The sequence below is a fragment of the Lissotriton helveticus genome, chromosome 1_1, assembly GCF_964261635.1.
Source record: "Lissotriton helveticus chromosome 1_1, aLisHel1.1, whole genome shotgun sequence".
Taxonomy (NCBI): Eukaryota; Metazoa; Chordata; class Amphibia; order Caudata; family Salamandridae; genus Lissotriton; species Lissotriton helveticus.
Window position 1 is genome coordinate 762,554,010 of NC_136057.1, and position 21,145 is coordinate 762,575,154.

A 21,145-nucleotide genomic window follows, 5' to 3' on the forward strand; every position below is an offset into this window, starting at 1 on the left:
TTTAAGCTCTTGTGTTGTACTTTGACCTCTAGCCTCATAAGGGGACTAGAGGGGTTGTGTTTAGAATAAATACATATATTTTATATATATACCTTGTGTGGTGTACTTTCATTTGATCATTTAAGAGATTATAGACTGGTAAAACAAGCTGCTTTACATTCCTTAAAGACTTAGCCTGAAGGCTGCTCTCCAAAGCTACCACTAGGATAGCTTTCTATAAAGGTTGTCTTAAACCTACCATCAATAAGGGTCGTTTGGACTGGTGCAAGGTGCTCACTAGAATAGTGGACATCATATGCCAGGCCAACTTCTCACATTGTATGAACCAATATGAATCAGTATTTGTGAGAAGTTGGCCTGGCATATGCTATCCACTATCCTAGTGGGCACCTTGCACCAGTCCAAACAACCCTTATTGATGGTAGGTTTAAAGACAACCTATATAGAAAGCTATCCTAGTGGAACATTTGAAACTATTACTGGTTAGGTAAGTGTGTACTTGTCTTCTCCCTCTAGAAGGGAAGAATTCTACCCCCGCCGCCAGAACTGGTGGGTGAGGGGTAGGTTTCCTAAGTGTTTGACACCAAACACAACATGTGTCCATGCAGCCATTCCAAAGTTAGCATTGACCGCGAGGTTATAATGCACTTAAGAGTATAGGGTCTGGCTGCATCACAGAACAGCTACAGAGGAGTGATTCCGAAAGCTGCAAAGGGGTCCTGCTCATGTATGGGCACCCTCTCACACAAAACCAAGCACTCTGCCTTCAGGATTGATAAGGCCTGCCATAGGAGTGACTTATAGATTTATATGTGTCAGTGATTAAGGTAGATATAGGTAACCTATATCTTAGTAAGGGGTGCATGCACCACCTTACCCAGGCTGCAGTAGCAGACCTGTGGTGCCATTTTGGAAGGCTTCCCAGGGGTGGCATAATACATGCTTCAGCCCCTGGTAGGCCTCTGGGGTACCTATGCCCTTAGTACCTAAGGTACCATATACTAGGGACTCACAAGGGTAACCCAGTAAGCAATCTGGAGTGTACCTAAAGTACATGCAATCAATTTAAAGAGGAAATCAGATAGGCTGGGGCCCTGATTAGCAGAGATCCCAGCCAAACTAAGTCAAAAACCATCAAAACACCAGGAAAAAAGTGGGAACAACCATGCAGTAAGATTCCACCTTCCTACAGTATTTACCATTGGGTACTAGTAAACCAGTGCCAGTAATGGCCCTTGTACAATACTATAGGCCAACATTTATCAGGATACTGATAGACGTATACATCATTATGTGCTAACAAACATGGACCAACATTTATCAGGACCCGATACAAGCGAGCACTGTTATGTGCCAACAGAAACTAGTACTTGAACATATTGGAAAACACATAACCATATGAATCTCTATACTGGTACAAGTATTTACCAGTATGCGCCAATAAATGCATTACCAGTATTTAAGCACCAATATGTACCTTGAAATTTAACACCTTCCTCTCATAAACTTTAAATAGATTTAAACTTATCAGTCCTATACTGCTCTTACTAAACTTTACCTCAACAAATGAAAAACACATTGTGTAGGAAAGTGGGCATGTGAACTGGAAGAGCACACACCCCATGTCCACCAGCAGCTGCCCATGCTCTGAGTGCAGGTGAAAGTGGCTAGCAGCTCTCACCGTGTGGTGTTTGATCGCATTTTCCCTGCTTTTACTTCTGCATTCATCTAATACAGCTTTGGATGGAAAGAACATTAGCTGAGATAATGTCAGTAATCAATCTCTTGAGTTTTTTGACATGTTATGCAGGTTCTGGGTCATTTATTTCTCTTTTCATGGTATGTATACGTTTGTGAGAGGAGAAAAGCCCCAGGCAGATTCTAAATTTTACATGCTGATGATGGGGAAGCGTTACATGCTTTAATACCATGTTAGACCTAGCATCCGAGGCGTAGTTTTCCCATAACATTTTGCCTTCATACCTCCTGTTTTTGCTGACCTCATTTTTGCTGGCCTTAGGACTCCCCGCACTATATCACTGCAAACCAGTGCTAAAGTGCTTGAGATATCTCCTTAAAACATGGCATCATTGGCTTATACCAGCTGTTCCGCGCTACTACGTGAGCGCCTAGCGTGCGGGTAGGTTCGCAAGCTTTGGGCTGCAACTAGGAGAGGTTATTATACCTTTACTGTGCTGCCCCACGGGAACAGACTGCGAGGCCCTTTAGGGATTCCTTTAGGGTCAACCCTCTACCGCAGAACCACTAGACCTGCACCCTTACAGACCCAGAGAGGTTGTATTGATTCTTTTTATCTTTACTTTTTATCTTCACTTTTGGTTTTTCACCGTGTAGTACTGTTCACTTGAGGTCCTGAGGAATTGAAGAATTAAGCAAGAAACATGTCGACCTGATCAGAGGGTTGAGGTAGTTCCACTGTGCCCCTTACAGCCTCTATCCCCCTCCCACCTTTTAACCAAGGGAATCAGTCACGCGAATAAAAGTCCTTGTGAATTGATTCACCTTTTTTATCATCACTATCCCCACATGACTACACCCCCATTTCCCCCTCACACGCACACAACCATTGGCTTGAACAAAAGAACTCTGACAAAGAGCGCCTTTAAGGCGCCCGTCAGACATTGCAGCGCCAGTCTGACGAGGAGCAAGAGGCCAATGATGAAGCTTGACATCTAGCTCGCTGGGTGTGTGAGGCTTCTCAGTTACAACAAGGGAGCCTGCTGCTCCCTGCCTCCACTCTCTTAGTCATTATTTACACACTCCTTCCCTCTCTAAAACGTTCTCGGGGAACTTTGTACCTTTTGTATTTCATCATTGGCTTATACCCAATTAGCATATTTAATTTACTAGTAAGTCCCTAGTTAAGTGGCACTATATGTGCCCAGAGCCTGTAAATTAAATGATACTAGTGGGTCTGCAAAAAGAATAATTGATGGACGTAATGCTGAACAATGTCAAACACTCACCCTCGGTAAGAGATCTGGGCCTAAATCCATAGTTCTTTTGTTCACCAAGTTATTCCAGTTTGGACCCAGCCATATGCAAATTAGTCTTGACACTGCTCCCTATGGGAACAGTCCAGCCTGAATTTCCAAGCCAGGTACTCCCTGGACCGGAAGCAAGCATCCAAGGCCTTGATTCAGGGTATCACTCCCTCATCAGCCAAGACAGCCTGAATCCAGTGGCATGGCGATCACAGGACCCACATCTGTGTGTGCAATTTTAAACTGTCATTTTGACTTGGCCAAATAAACCTTTCACCTTCTTTTAATTCATATAAGTTAACCCTGTGGTAGGCCCTGAACAGCCCAGAGGGCTGTGTGCACTGTGTTTAAAAAGTAGAACATGTACTTTAAAGCAAACTGGCACCAGTATCTATAAACTTATTTGTACTGTATTTAAGAAGTAGGACATGTACTTTTAAGTTTTACATGTCATAGTAGTGGAAAACTCATATTTGGTTTTCACTACTGCAAGGTTCATCTCTCCCATAGGATAACACTGGAGTTGCCTTAGCACATTTTATAAGTATAATTTCCAAATGGGAAGCGATGGACAGTTCCTGTTTGGTGTCTCTATAATCACATTTTAAAATACTAACATATGGCAAAGTCAGATTTTATATTGCAATTCTGAAAATGCAACATTTAGAAAGTTGGCGTTTTGTTGCCTGAGCCATTTGATGACTGAAGCCTGTCTTTGGGTCACATGACTGGGCGTAGCTGACAGGTGGGCTTTGTGTATTCCTCCTGAATAGCCACACACAATGGGGAGCTTAGCTGTTACTGAATGGGCCATCACTGGCAGGATAGCAGGGAGATGCTGGGCATTCACACTTGAATAGGTTGTGTCCTGCCTCCACACAAAGGGCTGCACACCCGCTGTAGTTAGTCTGGAGCAAGGGTGGAAGATGCAGGGCATCTGTGCACTTCAAAGGCCTGACTCTAGAAGCTTCGCCTTACTTTAATGGCACAATTGTGAATACATACTGGACCTCAGACACCACTATTTCGGTACACTTCTGACCTGTGAATACTCTGCCAGGAATGACTGTTGTGCTGCTATAATTACTGCCACTCTTCTGGACTGCTGCTCTAAAGGAACTGCTGCCTTGCTGTGCTGACCAGATGCCCTCTTGCCTGGGGAAGAAGAACCGTACCTGCGACTCAATTGAACCCAGGACCCCAGAGTGACTCCAAGGGCTAGTCTGCTGGCCTCCTGATCTAAGCCTCAATGAAATAAAAGGCTCACCAACCAGGACTGGACCCAGCTGCAGCGAGATCCTGGCACCCCAAGTGGTGGCCCTCAGGTCTTGGACCTTTGGTGTGACTCAGCACGCTCAAATCAAGCTTTTGAGCTCTTGTGGACCGTAAACATGACAGTTTGCACCAGGACCATGCCATTTGCACCGGAAATCAATGCAAGCCACCAGAGCCTGACTCTTCAAATAGCAGCTTCGGTTGCTTGTCGGTGACCGCCACCAGCCCGCCCATGTTGCTCTTCACGCCACGCCGACAACCACCCGCGATGCTCTCCTTGCTCCCCACCACGTTCTACAACACAAGCGGGATTCTTGGCACAAAACTTGAGAAGGTAAACCTTCAGCTGGGCTAATCTGGGACTGTATCTGACCCGCGCTCTACCATGGACAGCCTGAACTTTTGACTCTGACCAAGTCCAGCGTGACCAGATTGCCGCAGTTGGTGCTTTATACTTTGAGGAGTTACATTCACTTTTCACTTTACTCTATGTTTGAGGTGCTACACAAATACTTTACACATTGCCTCTAAGTTAAGCCTGACATGCTCAATCCCAAGCTACTAGGGGGTTGAGCACAGGTTACATTGGGGGTTTGCTTGTGCCTTACCCTGACAAGGATTGTGGATGCTGCTTGACTACGGCTCATACTCCAGTCAAGCAGTAGCCCAATTTCTCACACAGTACTCCCCAACAAACTCAACTTCAAATTGGAATGTACAGTCACACTGATAAAATACTAGTTTCAATAACAGTTTTTTGGGGTAATTTTACCACCCCTAAGTGGTGCCCCTCAGGTCCTGGACCTTTGGTGTAACTCAGCACGCTCAAATCAAGCTTTTGAGCTAATCGTGAAAGCGATATTCCCGTTCGTACCGGGACCCTGCCATTCTCACCTCTGTAATACCATGGAATGCGGCTTATATCAGATGCTGCCACAATCCACTTGCCACTCCTGATAGCCACCCAAGAATGCTACATCATGTCTCTGCCCTTACTACAGCCATAACTTGTCAACTGCATCAGACCACAGTCCTATGCTTCTGCACTCCATCACTCAAACGGAAGCTCCCTGAAGAGAGAGAGCTGGTGGCACGAGTGCTACACCAAACTGTTTTGCCCCTGTGAGAGAAGGCCTTTTCTATTTACTCCAAGAACATTCAACCATCTAGAGGCACATTCAGTCTGTTTGTGAAAAAGGTGCACAACCCGACCATCTAGAAGAAAGAGAAGGGAGAGACCGGCCTTTTCACACTGGTGAACATGAAGACCATTCCTGCACAGTAGGGATAAAGAATCTTGAAGAAGCTTTTGATCATGCCATAACACTACCACAATACCGAACTCATACTACTGACTCTGAGTGCAACCAGAAATCTATGACAGTCAGATCATCGATGTGCTGCAACAATGACTTGGGGAAGTCCCAGCGGGAGAACCAAAAGTAAGCCACACACCCACCCCTACAAAGTCTCTACTGCTAGCGTCATAGCATAACCGTCGAGACACCATTCGGGCAGCCTTGCAAATAACGAAAACCACCCAAGAATCACCAATTACTTGCACAAGTTGAAAACATTCAGCACCAGCAGCCCAGATTCACTGGAATATGAAGCACACCTGGTTACCGGTAAACTAACTGGAATAACCTCAGCAAAGCTGTGGGTGAGCCATCGATGATCATCAGCATGTTTAACCAACTAGCAACATCATCCTGCCAGTTCCTTTAAAAGTGCTTCACAAATACCACCCATAGGGTGTCTTACACTCTGACTGGAGTCAGACATCATCAGACAAGAGTCCAAGAAGTAAAAATGGCATTCTGCAGCGACAACAGATGAGTGACTACCTGCTCACTCCATCCGTATTCTGATCTTGTCTTCAGCATGCCTTGGCAATGACCCAATTGCCACTAAATGTCTCATGAGCGACTAGGCAGTGGCTCATCAGTGGCTTTGCAGCAACCCACGCCTGGCACACATGGTAACCTAACACAACCAAAAACGAGGTTAGAGGAGCACTCAAAATGTAATCTACAAATGAATGTTTAAACCTAACTCATCAAAGGGTGCATCACCACGGTATTGTGTTGGCTACACAATGGTGAAAGGCAATAATTAAGTAGAAAAAACCTACTTGTGGTGAGCACAGTTCCTACTGGGAAAGGACTTCCTTTTCCAACAATCTAGAGACAACTACTCATAACTTAATTCAAACAATGATGACCAAATTGAAAATTCACTTTCTAGTATTTAATTCTCATACATGAAAAAAATATGTAAGACATAGATGCATTGTTACATTGTGATCATGTATCCTATGTATACATCTGTTCTAACTGCTAGGCAAAGAATTAAGTTTGTCCAAATCGCTATTTACATGTAACAAAAGCTTTTTGAATAACCACAATACAGTAGTAGAGTTTGATTCTGTCTGGAGTTATTTTCTGAAGACACAATGCCCAATGCATTTCGGGACCAAAAGGTACCCTTCTTCAGGGGCGAAATCCTTATGTCTTAATGTGATGCACCGTGGGTAAACTCCTAATGAGATGCAACTGGCGTCAGCTAAACTGGTCTGGACAAAATGGACCCCCGAATATTCGTTCTCTGAAACACTCGTCGTTGCTTCAAAGCAATAGTCCAACTCTTACACAGATGTCAAAATTGCGTGAGGATATTTCTATCTGGACTGGATTTGACTAAATCTAAAACTATATCATGTGGTTCCAAAAGACGAAGTCTATCGTTACTTTATGATGATGAAAAAAGAAATTCTTGCGCACAACTGCGCGGTTGTCTGTGGAGATGTCCTTTGTGTGATCGTTAAACTATCGGTAATGTATCCTGAGTCTTCCGTCTCAAATCGCATACGAGGGTATTTCAAGTCAGATCTCCGCAACTCGGTTATAAACTACTCCTATGAACACCAGTCCTTCTGCAAGTTTTCAAGTGAAGATAGAAATATCCTCACGCAATTTTGACATCTGTGTAAGAGTTGGACTATTGCTTTGAAGCAACGACGAGTGTTTCAGAGAACGAATATTCGGGGGTCCATTTTGTCCAGACCAGTTTAGCTGACGCCAGTTGCATCTCATTAGGAGTTTACCCACGGTGCATCACATTAAGACATAAGGATTTCGCCCCTGAAGAAGGGTACCTTTTGGTCCCAAAATGCATTGGGCATCGTGTCTTCAGAAAATATCTCCAGACAGAATCAAACTCTACTACTGTATTGTGGTTATTCAAAAAGTTTTTGTTACATGTAAATAGCGATTTGGACAAACTTAATTCTTTGCCTAGCAGTTAGAACAGATGTATACAAAGGATACATGATCACAATGTAACAATGCATCTATGTCTTAATTTTTTTTTTCATGTATGAGAATTAAATACTAGAAAGTGAATTTTCAATTTGGTCAACTTAATTATAACCTAACACAATCACCCACAATCCCATTGGCCACAAGCCTACAGAGCCTTCACATGCAAGATATGAACTGCTCAACCGAAGGATTCTAGTGTCAGAGGTGGCTAAGAGGAAGACATCAGAAGTTCATCAACAGTATTCCACATCCCTGTAAGAGATGTCTTTGAAGAGACAAGCAAAAAAAACTAAAACAACCTTCACAATGGGCTCCACATGACTCCAGCAACAGATGCACAAATTAAATGTTTGACAGTAACAATGAACTATCACTAGCATCAGCAAAGTGGACCAAGTCTGTAGTCTCTGGACGTGAGACACCAGAGATGCTATCAGAAGATCCCGGACTTCTCAGCATCAGTGTTTGTGTCCTTACCAACATCTTGTTCAAATAACTTTAATCGGTTTAAAACAAGTTAAAACTGGAAATGTCAATAAATACAGTTCACCACTCTAAAAACATAGTATTCCTTAGTTCAACTGCACCACTTGAAAAGGATGTATGACAGTACGACGCGTACCGTTACAACGTGTCCCTTTACCACGCAGTTTTAACAACGCAAGTCGTTACAACGACTTGCATTGTGGGGCACTGATAGTGAATAGTTTAATTTACTATTCCAACACCAGTCCCCGTGGATAGTAGGGAAGGTGTTGGATAGTAAATTAAACTATCCCCTATCCTAGAGCGCCCTCCAGCGAAAGTCGTTGTAACGACTTTCGTTGTTAAAGCTGCGTCGTAACGCAACCGCGTTGTAGCGGTTGCGTTGTAAAGGATGTTCCCCCTTGAAAAACAAGCAATAGTAAAACAAATATTAGGATTGTTTAATATCTGCAGAAACAATAATGTTGGTCTGACTTGTTTAAAGTTCTTACCCACCAATATGAGTTGCAAAAGACACCTACACAAATGTCTGTAGAGGAAAAATCAAAACAAAATGCAAAGTATCCTGTAAGGGCAGATCACATTAACAGGGGCACACTTAATTCGGTGAGTGTTGGACATATGAAGTAAGAAATAGTGTTCAATTCATGTGGTGGTCTGTAGCATACCATATGACCTAACAAATGGTTTCAGCAAGGCAAAAGTTTCTCGTTCATCTCTCTTTTATGACAAAGGTGTTTTTGACCCAGACTTTATCTGCTTTTACTATACCATCAGTACTATAAAACAGATCAGGATGAAAAAGCTTATGAAAGCCAGCCATCACATGTCTGATCCAGGGTATTCGAGAAACATGATTGAGTTCCAAACAATCCTTACTGACCATCCAGTTAACTTTTAGCTCCGGGACATGGACCACGGGAAATGTCCGAGCCAGATGGTCTTCTGGTTGAAGATTTTCAAGCATACTCAGCTTCCCTATTTCCTAGGTTGTTGGAAACCCTCTGTGAGGAGGCACCAGTCCACATGCAAGAAGCCTGACTAAACATGCTCCCAAAGCCTGGCTGGGACCAGGCTGACCCTTGTTTATACCGACCACTGTGCATGCTTAAAGTGGACATTAAAATACTTGCGAAAGAGCTCGCTTTGAGTTTTGGCCGTGTGGTCACCCACCTGTGACCAATGTGGCTTTATGCCAGGGAAAGGTACTAATATGAACTTACAGTGGCTCTCCCATATAATGCATGAACCCCAGGACATGGGGGAGCTAGTGGCATGGGTCACCTTGGCTATTAAGAAGGTCTTTGATACCTTGTCCTGGGATTTCCTCTGGAAAGTGTTGCGCCGGATGGGCCTGGGTCTGGGATTCCTGTCATGGGTATGCCTTTTATACGTAGCTCCCAGTGTATGGGTGCGTCCTGGACAGGTGGGTGCTGGCATGTTAAATATTGAAAGGTGTACCAGGTAGGGCTGCCTGCTGTCCCTGCTCCTCTCTGCGCTCATCATGGAGCCACTGACAATAAATCTGAAGGCTGAGCTTATGCACTGTGGTGTACGAGTGGAAGCCGTGACCCATGTTGTGTCAATGTATGGCGATGACACTCTGGTGTACTTAACTGACCCGTAGAGTGCGGTACCTTGCGTCCTGTGACTTATGGCTGATTTCAGGAGGGAGTTGGGCCTTCATTTCAACCATCACAAGACTGTATTTTTCCTACTGGCATCTTGGCTGGAATTGATGCGTCTGGCTTTCCTACAGATGGGTCTACCCTGAAAGACTGGCCAGTTCTGATACTTGGGCATGCAGATAACGCGCAAATAAAACCAACAATATGAGTCAAATGTGAGGAGGATGATGGATTACCTCACTGCCTCTATGTACCCTACTGTTGAAGGTAATAGGTGGAGTAACACTGAGTAAGATGGTTCTGTTGTCCTGGTGCCTCTACACCATGCATAATTTGTTCTGCGTGCAGCCACTGCCCTTGTTTCCGCAGCTGGATGGGTTGTTGGTTTCCTTGGTGTGGGCGGGGAGGAGGAGGAGGAGGAGGGTCCGTCTCGTGGCCTTAAAATTGGACATTGCCAAGGGCAGTTTGGGCCTTCCAGACCATCAGCTATACTATTTAGCAGGCATGTTCCAGTATGCTGCTCTGTGGTGCGAGGACAGTCCCAATTGGGAAAATATGCTATTGGACGATTCAGTCACCATGGACGACCTCCACAGACTACTCAAGCATGGCCGTGGACTCCTGGCTGGCACTCCCTCTATTATCCCTCACGTTGCTCAAGCAAGGTAGAGGGCTGTGACTCTTATAAGGCGAGCACCCTATGCTATGCTTCTCTGTATCTGGTGGCTGCGCCCAAATCCTCCACGTATGTGGTTTCATGAATGTCTCAGGATTGGTGGAGGGTGGTTGTCAGTGGGCAGGGGATCTAGTTCTGAATGACACTTTCATGTCCCTGGAGGAGGTTGGGATCCACTTTTTGAAAGGACCGGGGCAACTTCTGCACTATGCAAGCATGCCCTGTACATCCTGGGAACTGTGAGGGTCCTTTCCGGATGAACCTAGTGAATGGCCCATTTTTGCAGGTGATGATGGACCCCGGTTCCACCAGGGGTCTCGCCTCCCGCCTAGATTCTGCCCTCAAGAATGATAGGCAGACAGATGTAACGTCTATGCCAGACAATTGGGATGGGGATCTGTAGGATGGAGGCATACTCTGGCACAGGCGCAGGAGGTGGCGAGCAATGCCAGGTTTAAGTTGACACAATTTTACTACTTGCATAGCGCATACCTGACTCTGCAGTGTCTGCATAGGGTTTACCCAATGCACTCTGATGAGTACTTGGGGTGTGGAGAGTCTCCAGTTGTGTTTGACCATGTTACGTGGGCCTGGAGGGTGGTGCGGCCCTTTTGGGAGGAGGTATTGCAGGAGGTGTGAAGAGTGATGGCAGTGAAAGCTGAGTTACACTATGACACTGTCTATTGCGACTTGCCCCTTCCACTAGGAAACGTCTTTGATATGTGTATAGTGAGCATTTACATGCTTTACATGTAAATAAACAGATTCTTTTTTTTCTTTAAATTAGCTCTGGTTTTAGCCATACTGACAACCATAACAACCGTCTCAGCTGAATAATATATGAGACGTAATCTTCCCCCAGGTCCTCGTGAATTATGAACATTGCCATACTTTGAGGGTGCAAGAGTAAGCATTTATATAATAGATACTCTACAATATGTGGGTCATTGGAATTACCATACACCAACAAGTCACTACCATACACAGCTATGAAAACACACTTTACATTCTAGATTTCCATCATAGCTGTCACTCCTTAACCCCCCAGTGTCATAGCAAAATCGAACACTGAGGTGAAAATTCTAGAAAAAAAAATTCTCTGATGTCTAACCAAAGGCAACTAGTTTAGGGATGTGTCAAATAGGATACCTAGATATGGGTGGCCCCCGGTGATAAACACTACCCTCAACCCAATGGGTCCGACTTTTAGTAGATCTAGGATCTATTACCATAGTGTGTGACTTTTTTAAGTTAGTATGCACATCCGACCTGTTCATGTAATTGATAAAGTTATCTATTAGCAGTTGTAGTCCCTGTGCTGTTCTTGAGGCATCATCTGCATAGAAGTGGACTGGCTCAGGTCGTCCACCTATGGTGGGCATATCACATTCCACCACCTATCAAGACCTGCTCCAATTTATTAACATATAATATAAACAAGAAGGGGGCCAGGATGCAACCCTGTCTGACCCTCCCTCTTTAACAGAAAGTGCTTAGAACATTCACCTGTCTCCCAATATCTTACAGAGGCTGATAAATTGGTGTATAGGTCCCCCAGAAAGAGAACAATGTTGTTACCTTTTCCATTTCCAGCATGAGGGACCACAACTTGTCCCTATTTACCCTGTTGAAAGCAGAGATTAGGTCCATAAAAGATAAATGTATTGCTGCTTCTTTTGCCATAATGTATTTTTTGGGCCGAAGGTACACATTTACATATTTTTCCACCATCCCTCCACCACTTTGGAACCTTTACTGTTTCTCTGACAAAACTCGGTGTTCCCAAGAATTCAGCATTTGAAGGCTTGCACTCCCTACTATGCTTACAACTGAGTTTATGAGACAAATGGGGGGATAGCAATGAGGATATTCCTGAGACCCCTTTTTAAAGACCAGAATAATATATGAGTTACCCCACTCTGCCAGCAGTTTGCATCTGATGGCCGCATTGATGTAGTTAGTAACAATTGAAGCCTATAAATGAGTGTCGGACATTTAAACAAGTAAGTGGAACCCGCATCCGGACCATGGGCTTTATTTTTAGAGAACCTATCTATTGCATTGCACACCTCCCCCAATGTAAAACTAATGTATAATTGCAAGAAGGTGGTGTTACGGGAGAGCCGTCATGTTCAGAAGTGTCTTTGCTAGGAGCTTCATAGAAAGCTTTGAAGCGTCTAACCCAAACATTTGGCAAACTGTGCTGTGATGCAGAGAGCCTGAATCAGGCTTAAAAATGGCTGTTTAACTATTTCCCAAAACCTATAGTTATCACTACTTCGGCTTGCCACAAAAAGATCTTCGCAAACCTCCTCCCTAAATAAGCTTTTCCTTTGATTCATGGCCAACTTGTAGGTGGTCTGGCATAATCATATTTTTACCTGATCCTTGGGAATCTCTCTTGCCCGCAGTCTTAAGATCTCAATTGGCCTTCGAACAAGAATGATCAAACCACCTGTGTGGTACAGAAAGTGATGTCCCCTTAGAGGTTAATAAAGTCCCAACTTACTCGCTAATCTCCTTAAAGGCACTGACTATGTTGCCATCTACCTGGCTGTCATCAAAGCAAAACATTACTGCATCAAAACAAATATCAATCAACTTTGTGTGGAAGGTTTCGGGTAGATGTTTTTCCATTTAAGTCTGCGTCTCTAATCACTAGTAATCGCCAAATCTCTAATCGGATACACCACAAATGCCAATTTATATGCATAGAAAATAAAGCAGTCAGTGGATTGCGGTCACTTCAGGAGTCCCAGAGACTTCATCCTTTAAAAGTTGAGAGACCAAGGCAGTAGACACCAATATAAAGTCATTAACTGGAAACGTCCCCCTGCCTGAAAATGTAGGTGTGCTCCATTTGATAGGAGGGTCAATGTCAGCTTCTTATGGTAATATTAAATTACTGATAATCATTTTCATCAATTTTCCCTGAGCAGAATGAATGAAATGAGTTAAGGTGCAGGTAGAAACTAAGTTCAAACCATTATCTAAGTCATGACAGTTGTGACAGATGTGTATATTAAGATCACCCTGCAGAATTACAAGAGTATGGCGCTCATTCGTGTTATTATTACTTTCCAACAATCCGTTTACACAATTACCATGGTCTGCAGTGTATTTTAAGCTGTTTGCATTATAAAAGTTAACAATTAAAAGTCAATGTCATTTGGGAAAAGTCAGACAAACTGCAGCTAAATTGGGCAACCCAGTATTTATCTGTTTGGGTATTAAGGCCGAGACTTGAAAAAAAGTTTCCCTTAGATCTATCAAAAGATGAGCTAATTACTGGAAGTGAAAAACTGCAATTGTGATCCAAAAATAAACTGTTGCTGACCTCCCAAGTTTCTTATAGGTATGTTGTATTATATAAAGTACTGTACCCAAATTGAAGTTGCACATATAAGAGCAATAACAAACAAGGATTTCTCATATGTCATGGCAAAACACATTTGGAGAGGCCATGGAGGGAATCTGAACAACTTTTCTTTCTTCGGTATCGAGCATATCCCTTGGAGAATTAGAGGAGGGGATCATGAACTCACTTTGAGAAAAGCTGATTCCAAATGGAGTATAACAGTGTGGACTGAGATCCCATGGGGTCTTAACACGAATGCTGAGCTGCATACATACTCGTGATCCAGTCGACTTTGTTTTAGGTTCTCCTTTTCCATAATTTTATCTGAACAGAATCCCTTTCTTTGATGAGGCAACAATCCAGGGAAAGGGAATCATTTGGGCAGTCATTAAGAATTAGTTGGATAACAGTGATTGAACCTTTGTCATGTATTGGTCGTATGGTGAGTAATTTTTTGAATCATGATTAATTTGTTGTGGCCGAGTTGTTTGCAATTATGACTAGCAACTAGTGAGCGTGGCCACATCCGTAGATAATTTATCGAGATTGGGAATGTGTGCTTTGACCACGCATTAATGATTTTGTTCGACACCAATATCCCAGGTTGCAATAGGATATGAGAGCATTTTACACTAGCACTTTAAGGTCCAGAGGTGGACAATTAAATAGAATCTGGTAAACTTGTCCCATGTGGATTGCATATATCCTGAAGGATAGCATTCTGAACTTGCACTTTAAGGTCCAGAAGTGGACAACTACAAGCGTACAATCATGCCCCATATTTCAGAATTGTAGTAATCCCTGTGGTTTGCACATATATTTGTGGACAGTACTTTGCACTAATACTTCATTATTCTTTTGATAGGATCTTTAGATGTTTAACAATATAAGTATTGGCCCTTTATATTTATTAGAACATCTCAAGTAAAGCAGTGGCATTTTATATTTATTAGAACATCTTAGATATTTTCCATAAGAAATTCGGTTGTTATTGATCTTTCCACAGAATTGGTCAGAAGACTGTAGATGATTGAATATGGTGCGTTATGTAGAACAGAAAAGGATCTATATAAAATGGTAATATATGACACCACTGGATACAGTAGTGGAAACAGGTACTTTACCTGGACTTTGAAAACGTTATCTTGTTGCTAGTCACAGAGAAAACCTTTTACTTTCACTCAATAGAGGAATAATCATATGTTCTACGGGTCAACACAGTAAAAATATATGTGAAATGTTCCTTACATTTCTTTTAAATGGGTGATGAGGGACTAGTGAAGACATTTATATGACACTTGGCACTTTGGACTCTATGACCCGGATGAAGGCCTCTGGCCGAAACGCGTAGGTCTGTTTACCCCCATGTACGTGCACTTTACTGTTTGCAATGAAAAAAAATTAAGAAAAGCAAAATTACAAATGTAGGATAACTACCTGCCTGTCTGGTGCCGTCTTTCTGTGTCTGCCCTCTTGTACCGTGGATGTGATCGAGGAGGGAAAAATTAAAATCTGTGTATCATATATATTATATATATTTATTTTTTTAAGTCAACCACCTATGATTTCTTTTGATTGTGCTGCCGATTGTTCTTCAGAGGATGTTATTGATGCCAAATGGGAGTAACTGGAAAGAAAATATTTGGAAAAGAGCATTTTCTATTTTGGTAAGACTCTCATTAACCCCTTCGACGCTCATGACGAGCTGGGCTCGTCATGCAGTAGCCTCCTGCTACGCTCATGACGAGCCCAGCTCGTCATGTAAAGTGCATCTGCTGCTTTTCCAGCACAGGGGAAAAATCCCCATAGCGTTCAAGGTGTTAAATGCAGAAAAAGATTTAGCGACAAGGGATTCTAGTTTTCTAATTATGGTCTCGAGGTCTTTGTCTGCCACATCGCCTCTGCCTTGGCCCCCGTATCACTGATCTATCTCGGGGCCCTCCATTTCCTTATTTTTGTACCCACATTGGAGGGTACACTGAACCCCTAAGGTTGGGAATGCTAAACAATTGCCTCTACAGTATAAGTAGTATTTATTAATGATGTGGTTGTGCCAGAATCAGTAGGATTAGTTGCAAGTAGAGACATAGGTCTCACAAAGTTACCATTCTTGGGGGCACTTGGGCCGCTTCTGCCTAAACCAATGTCCACTTCCACTATTATGATCTCAGTGGTAATAGTGCACATTGCAGATGTCAAAAATGACATTATGCTACAGTCCTTAACTATGCGCTTCTGATTACTCTGCGGAGGTGAACTTTTGCTCTTACCCATCTTAGTTTGTTTATAAAGCATAACCACGAGGGATGGCCTGTCGCAGGCACTTTAATGGACATTTTAGTGCATGAGCCCCTCCTCTTCCTGGACTCTGGTAAGTTGTGTTGTGGGCAAGAGAGTCCACACACCTCTACACACCAGAGTCAGCGTTCCACGCTGAGGGAGATCGCAGGCACTTTAGTGTGTGACGTTCTGCAGGAGCCCCTCCTCCTGTACTCATGGAAAGGTGTGTTGTGGGCAAAACAGCTCCATTTACCTCCAGTGCTCCTGACTCTGTGACGTTACTTCACTAACACATTGCCTAGGACCCATGACATCACAGCACCATTGCGCAGAACCTTGTGTGCATCGATACAGGACATTAAAAGTTAGCTGTGTTGCACAAAAATTTATGGGATGTCCAGCATTCGAAGTAAAAGCAAGATTCTATACATACAAAAAACTGCAGAAGTCAAAGCCACTATACAGACCTCCTCACACTCCCTGTAGAAACATAGGCCAGCATCACCGACATGTACATGCCAGGGTGCTAGTCATGGGTAGCTCCTGCCTTCATTGTTAACCTACATGCAGATTTCAGATGTGAGACAGACACAGCCCCCCAGCAGCAGATTGAGAGGACTAGTCTGCCTAAAGGAAGGTGATCAGGAAACAGAGGCAAAATCTATAACAAGCTTCTCGTGTTTTACCAACAACTTTAGGAAGTGGTTGCAGAAGATGTATTATGAAATTCAATTCAAAAATCTTTATTCGATTCAAAGAATCATCAAAGCATTTCTTAAAATATTTTTTACACACATAACACGTCATTTCCACAGGTATGTCATTAAGAACTATCCTCGTCAATGTGTAAAATGCAGTATAATATACAGATTGAGGTTTTCAATTTATTTTAGTTCTAAAAATTATTTGTCCGTTTATAATATTTGTAGGGAAATACATATAAAGTGCAAGTGCATACTCAATTGACCCTTGCCGACAATACGCAAGTGTTAAAAATGATGCCAAAATAATTCATTGATGTCAGTATAACACATTCTTAGTAAAACTAATCTGCTTAAATTAAGTCAAACCACTCATAATATATATTTAGATATGAATAGTACGGGGCGTGGCTTGCGTGCCATCGAGACAGGATGGCTTCTCCGTGAGCTCCGCTGTGGACAATCAGCGCGGATGCCGTGAGAGCCTCTTTTGCCGTTTTTTGAACGGCTGTCTGGGCTGCAGTGTCGGCGGAAGGTGCGTGGACCAAGAGGATGCAGCTCTACATGCGGCGGACCGGCAAATATATGCTCCGGTAATTTCAACCTCTCCCGTAACACGGGCGGCCGCCATTTTGTATGCCGAGCTCACGCATGCGATTCTGCACCAATTCTAACACGCTGCTTCGCTTCATGAACACTATCTAACTCTGAAGGTGACGCCTGGCCATACTGTTCTCTTTTTCTGCAAGTCTCCTGAAGCTTTCTGCCACATGCCTCTTACCTCTCTGCTCTTACTGCCCTACATTTGATCTCCGTGAGGAAATCCGGCCGCCATTTTAAAATTGCCGATTTTGAAGTGCTCTCTTTTCCTCCTTTACTGATGTTTCTCCTCAGTCGCATCTTATGTGGAGGTCATGCCTGACAATATTTTTTGCTTGTGCGCAGCTCTCTTGTTGTTCCTATGCTCTGACCCATTGCTCCTGCATTGGTAATGTCCTACCTTTCTTCTGTGAGGATCCAACGGCCGCCATTTTAGCCATATTGGATTTGGATTTGGAATATCGTCTCCCCTCTTCTTGCTTTTTCATTGCGCAAAGAACGTTAAAGTGATAACGCTTCCACATTGTATTACAACATATCTGTGCTGGCTTTTGCGGATGTTTCCTATATGTTTTGTGGTTTTTTACAGTATAGCAGGTCTTTTTGCCATTCTCACCAATGTGAGTGACTAAGCTCTTAGTGACGTGCATTCCTTTGCCTGCTCTTTTTTGTTGCCGCATCTCACCACTTTTGTATGCCTCTATTACTACTTGAACATCTCTGAGCCAGTGTAGTTTCCTCACCTACATAGGTTCCTGCTGTTCTCTGTAGTGCTCTCCTTTTTCCTATTTTCTGTGGAGCGCTCTTTGCAGGGTTTCATCATCATGGCGAATGACTCTATTCCTCCAAAATTCTCACAGACTGGAACCAAAACCTAAGAGGCCTAAGAACGACCCACCTTCTCCCATCAAGTCATCCTCTAACCCTGTCTTGGATACTATCCTTGAGGAAGTGCGCGGCCTCCAACCTTTCATGATTGCCACTAATGCGAAGCTTCAGCAGATTGAGGAGCGCTGGGTTATCATGGAAGGCAAGGTTTCAAGTCTGGAACAGCTTGTGAGCGATATTCAAGACGCCTCATCTAAAATCCCATTATTGGAGCAGGAGATCCACAAGCTAAAACTCCACACAGAGGATTTGGAAAATCGCAATCGTAGGAACAATCTACGCGTTTATGGTGTTCCGGAAAATGTGGAAGGTTCTGACATGGTGTCTTTCATACGGAAATCTCTACAGGAACTCTTGGATCTTCAACCAACGTTACATCCTCTAAATATACAGAGAGCCCATCGTCTTGGTCGTATTAATTCCAACTCTACCAAACCTCGTGGCATCATTCTGCTTTTCCTGGAATTTACAGAGTTAATGTCTGTTCTAAAGGCTGCCAGGATTAAACGACGTCTCCAATGGTCTGGGCATAACATTTTTATCTCGCAAGATCTTTCATCTGCTACGAATGCCCGACGCAAAGAATTTTTGAATCTTCGTCCTCTAATGAGACAACTAAACATTCAATATGGAATCCTACATCCATGTTTTTGCAAGATCACACATAATGGCCGTACCAGATCCTTTGATGACCCGCAGAAGCTCCATGCTTATCTTCAGAGTGTTTCTCCTTCCAATAGTGACACTAATATATAATGTCGTTCCTCTTTTGTATTCTTCGCTGTAACTCTTCTTACTTTCTTTTTTTACCTCTTTTGATCCTTTCCTTTATCTTGCTCCTCTTCTTGAGGTTTTGCTCTCACCCTCCTATTTCTGTTTGTTCTGTATTTATCCTTTTTTTTGGTAGCTCATGGGGTATGTCCTTTCTCTGGTGTATCCTCGCCTTGAATGTTTTGGTCGCTCTCTTTTTCTCCGATCAGGCCTTTGTGCCTTGATCTGTCTACTCTTTTTCTTTTTTTACTTGTCTCTTTTTCCTTTTCCTTCCTCTTCTTTTTTCCTCCTTTTTTTCATTGTCTAGAGGCACGAGACAAGGTTGTCCCCTTTCCCCCTTATTATTCATTCTCTGTCTTGAGCCTTTTTTAGAATGCATTCGCTCTAATCCTAATATTACTGGCCTTAAACTTTCTTCTACTGAAACTAAACTCTCTGCTTATGCAGATGATGTCCTGATATACATGTCCAATCCTGAATCTTGCCTCCCACACTTTTTGAATGAGGTGCGTTTGTATTCCTCTATATCTGGCTATAAACTAAATTGATCTAAAACGGAAGTTCTGCCCCTCAATTCGATCTGTTTCCAGTATATGTTTAACAATACGGATTTTACATGGTGTCCTTCCAAAATCAAATATCTGGGTATATGGTTTTCTTCATCCTTAACGAACACCCTTAAATTAACTTGTGACTCACTTATTAAGAAAATTCAATCCCTTCTTCAAATTTGGTCCCCTTTATTCCTTTCTTGGTGGGGTAGACTTGATACAATTAAAATGATGATTACTCCACATGTTCTTTATACTGTTTCCATGCTCCCTTTTAAAATTCCCAAATCCTATTTTTCACGTATTAATACTATTTGTACTAAATTTTTGTGGAACAACAAACACCCTCGAATTGCATTGCACAAGTTAATTCGACCTAAACCTGATGGTGGCGTTCGATTTCCTGATTTTAAAACATACCACTCTGCGTTTTTGATTAAACAGTCCTTTTCCTTGGCTTATGACTTCACAGATAACCCTGCACCTAAATGGGTTCTCCTGGAGCGCTCCCTTTTGAAAGACTTCTCATTCCAACATACTGTTTTCATGTCAAATTGTTCTTTTCTATCCAAATATCCCATTTTGAAATATTCCCAATTATTATTACATACTGTTTTCTCTTCTACTTTATCTCCTCTTCAATGTTTTTTATCCTCTATTGTGTGGTACAACAATTTCCTTAGCTATAAAGGCAAATCATTTTACTTTAAACACTGGAAGGAGAAGGATATTTGCTTTGTACATCAGTTTTTTGACGGTTCAGCTCTCCTTTCCTTTTCAGTTATGCAGAATTTATTCCATTTGACTTTATCGTTTCTTACTGAACATACCATTATAACGTCTGCCATTCAGTCACATTTGTCTTTCCTCTCCCTACCTGATGCTTTTCCTTCTTTCATCCCTACCACTCCATTATATTCCTTATTTTCTACTCAACAACCAAAAGCTGCCCTTGTTTATTCAATTTTGTTATCTAATGTTTCAAAACGTTTTAAATCAAATGTTGAGACTGCTTGGGAGACTGACCTTGATGTCTCCCTGCCTGTTGTGTTGTGGGATCGTATATGGTCCAAACTTTTTAAAGTATCTATTGCTGCACGTATTACTCAATCTTTATTCTTTATTTATCATAGAGTTGTTCTTACCCCGGTTAGTATCCATAAGTTTTCCCAAACTTCCTCATCCTTATGTTGGTCATGCTCCAAGGCAACTGGGACTCTTAAACATCAATTATATGAATGTTCATGTGTTTTATCATTTTGGAATGAAGTATGGAATATCTGCATGCCAATGTTTTCTTGTTCCGCCCCATTATCCTTATTGAATGTTTTTTTAGGTACCTTATCCGATGATATCACTATTTTATCTTCTTCTGCTAAGTTATTGGACCGGTTTATTGCTATTGCATTTAAAGTTATTTTATTGCGTTGGAAAGATAATTCTAAGCTCTCTATACATACCTGGTGGAATTTTATTTGTGATGAACACAGAATTTCTATCGCATCTTCCACCTCTGTCCCCCTGAAAATTAAATCTGATCTACTTTGGCTTCCTTTCTCCACTTATCTTTCTTCCAAATCTCCCACTTCATTTCTTGCTACTA

General features: G+C 42.5%; 1 long non-coding RNA gene across 1 annotated transcript in view; it reads right to left on the reverse strand.

Annotated features, from left to right (window-relative positions):
• The window catches only part of LOC144770771 (uncharacterized), a 566,340-nt gene that overhangs the window by 209,288 nt on the left and 335,907 nt on the right, over positions 1 to 21,145 (reverse strand). The gene's annotated exons all lie outside the window — the stretch shown is intronic.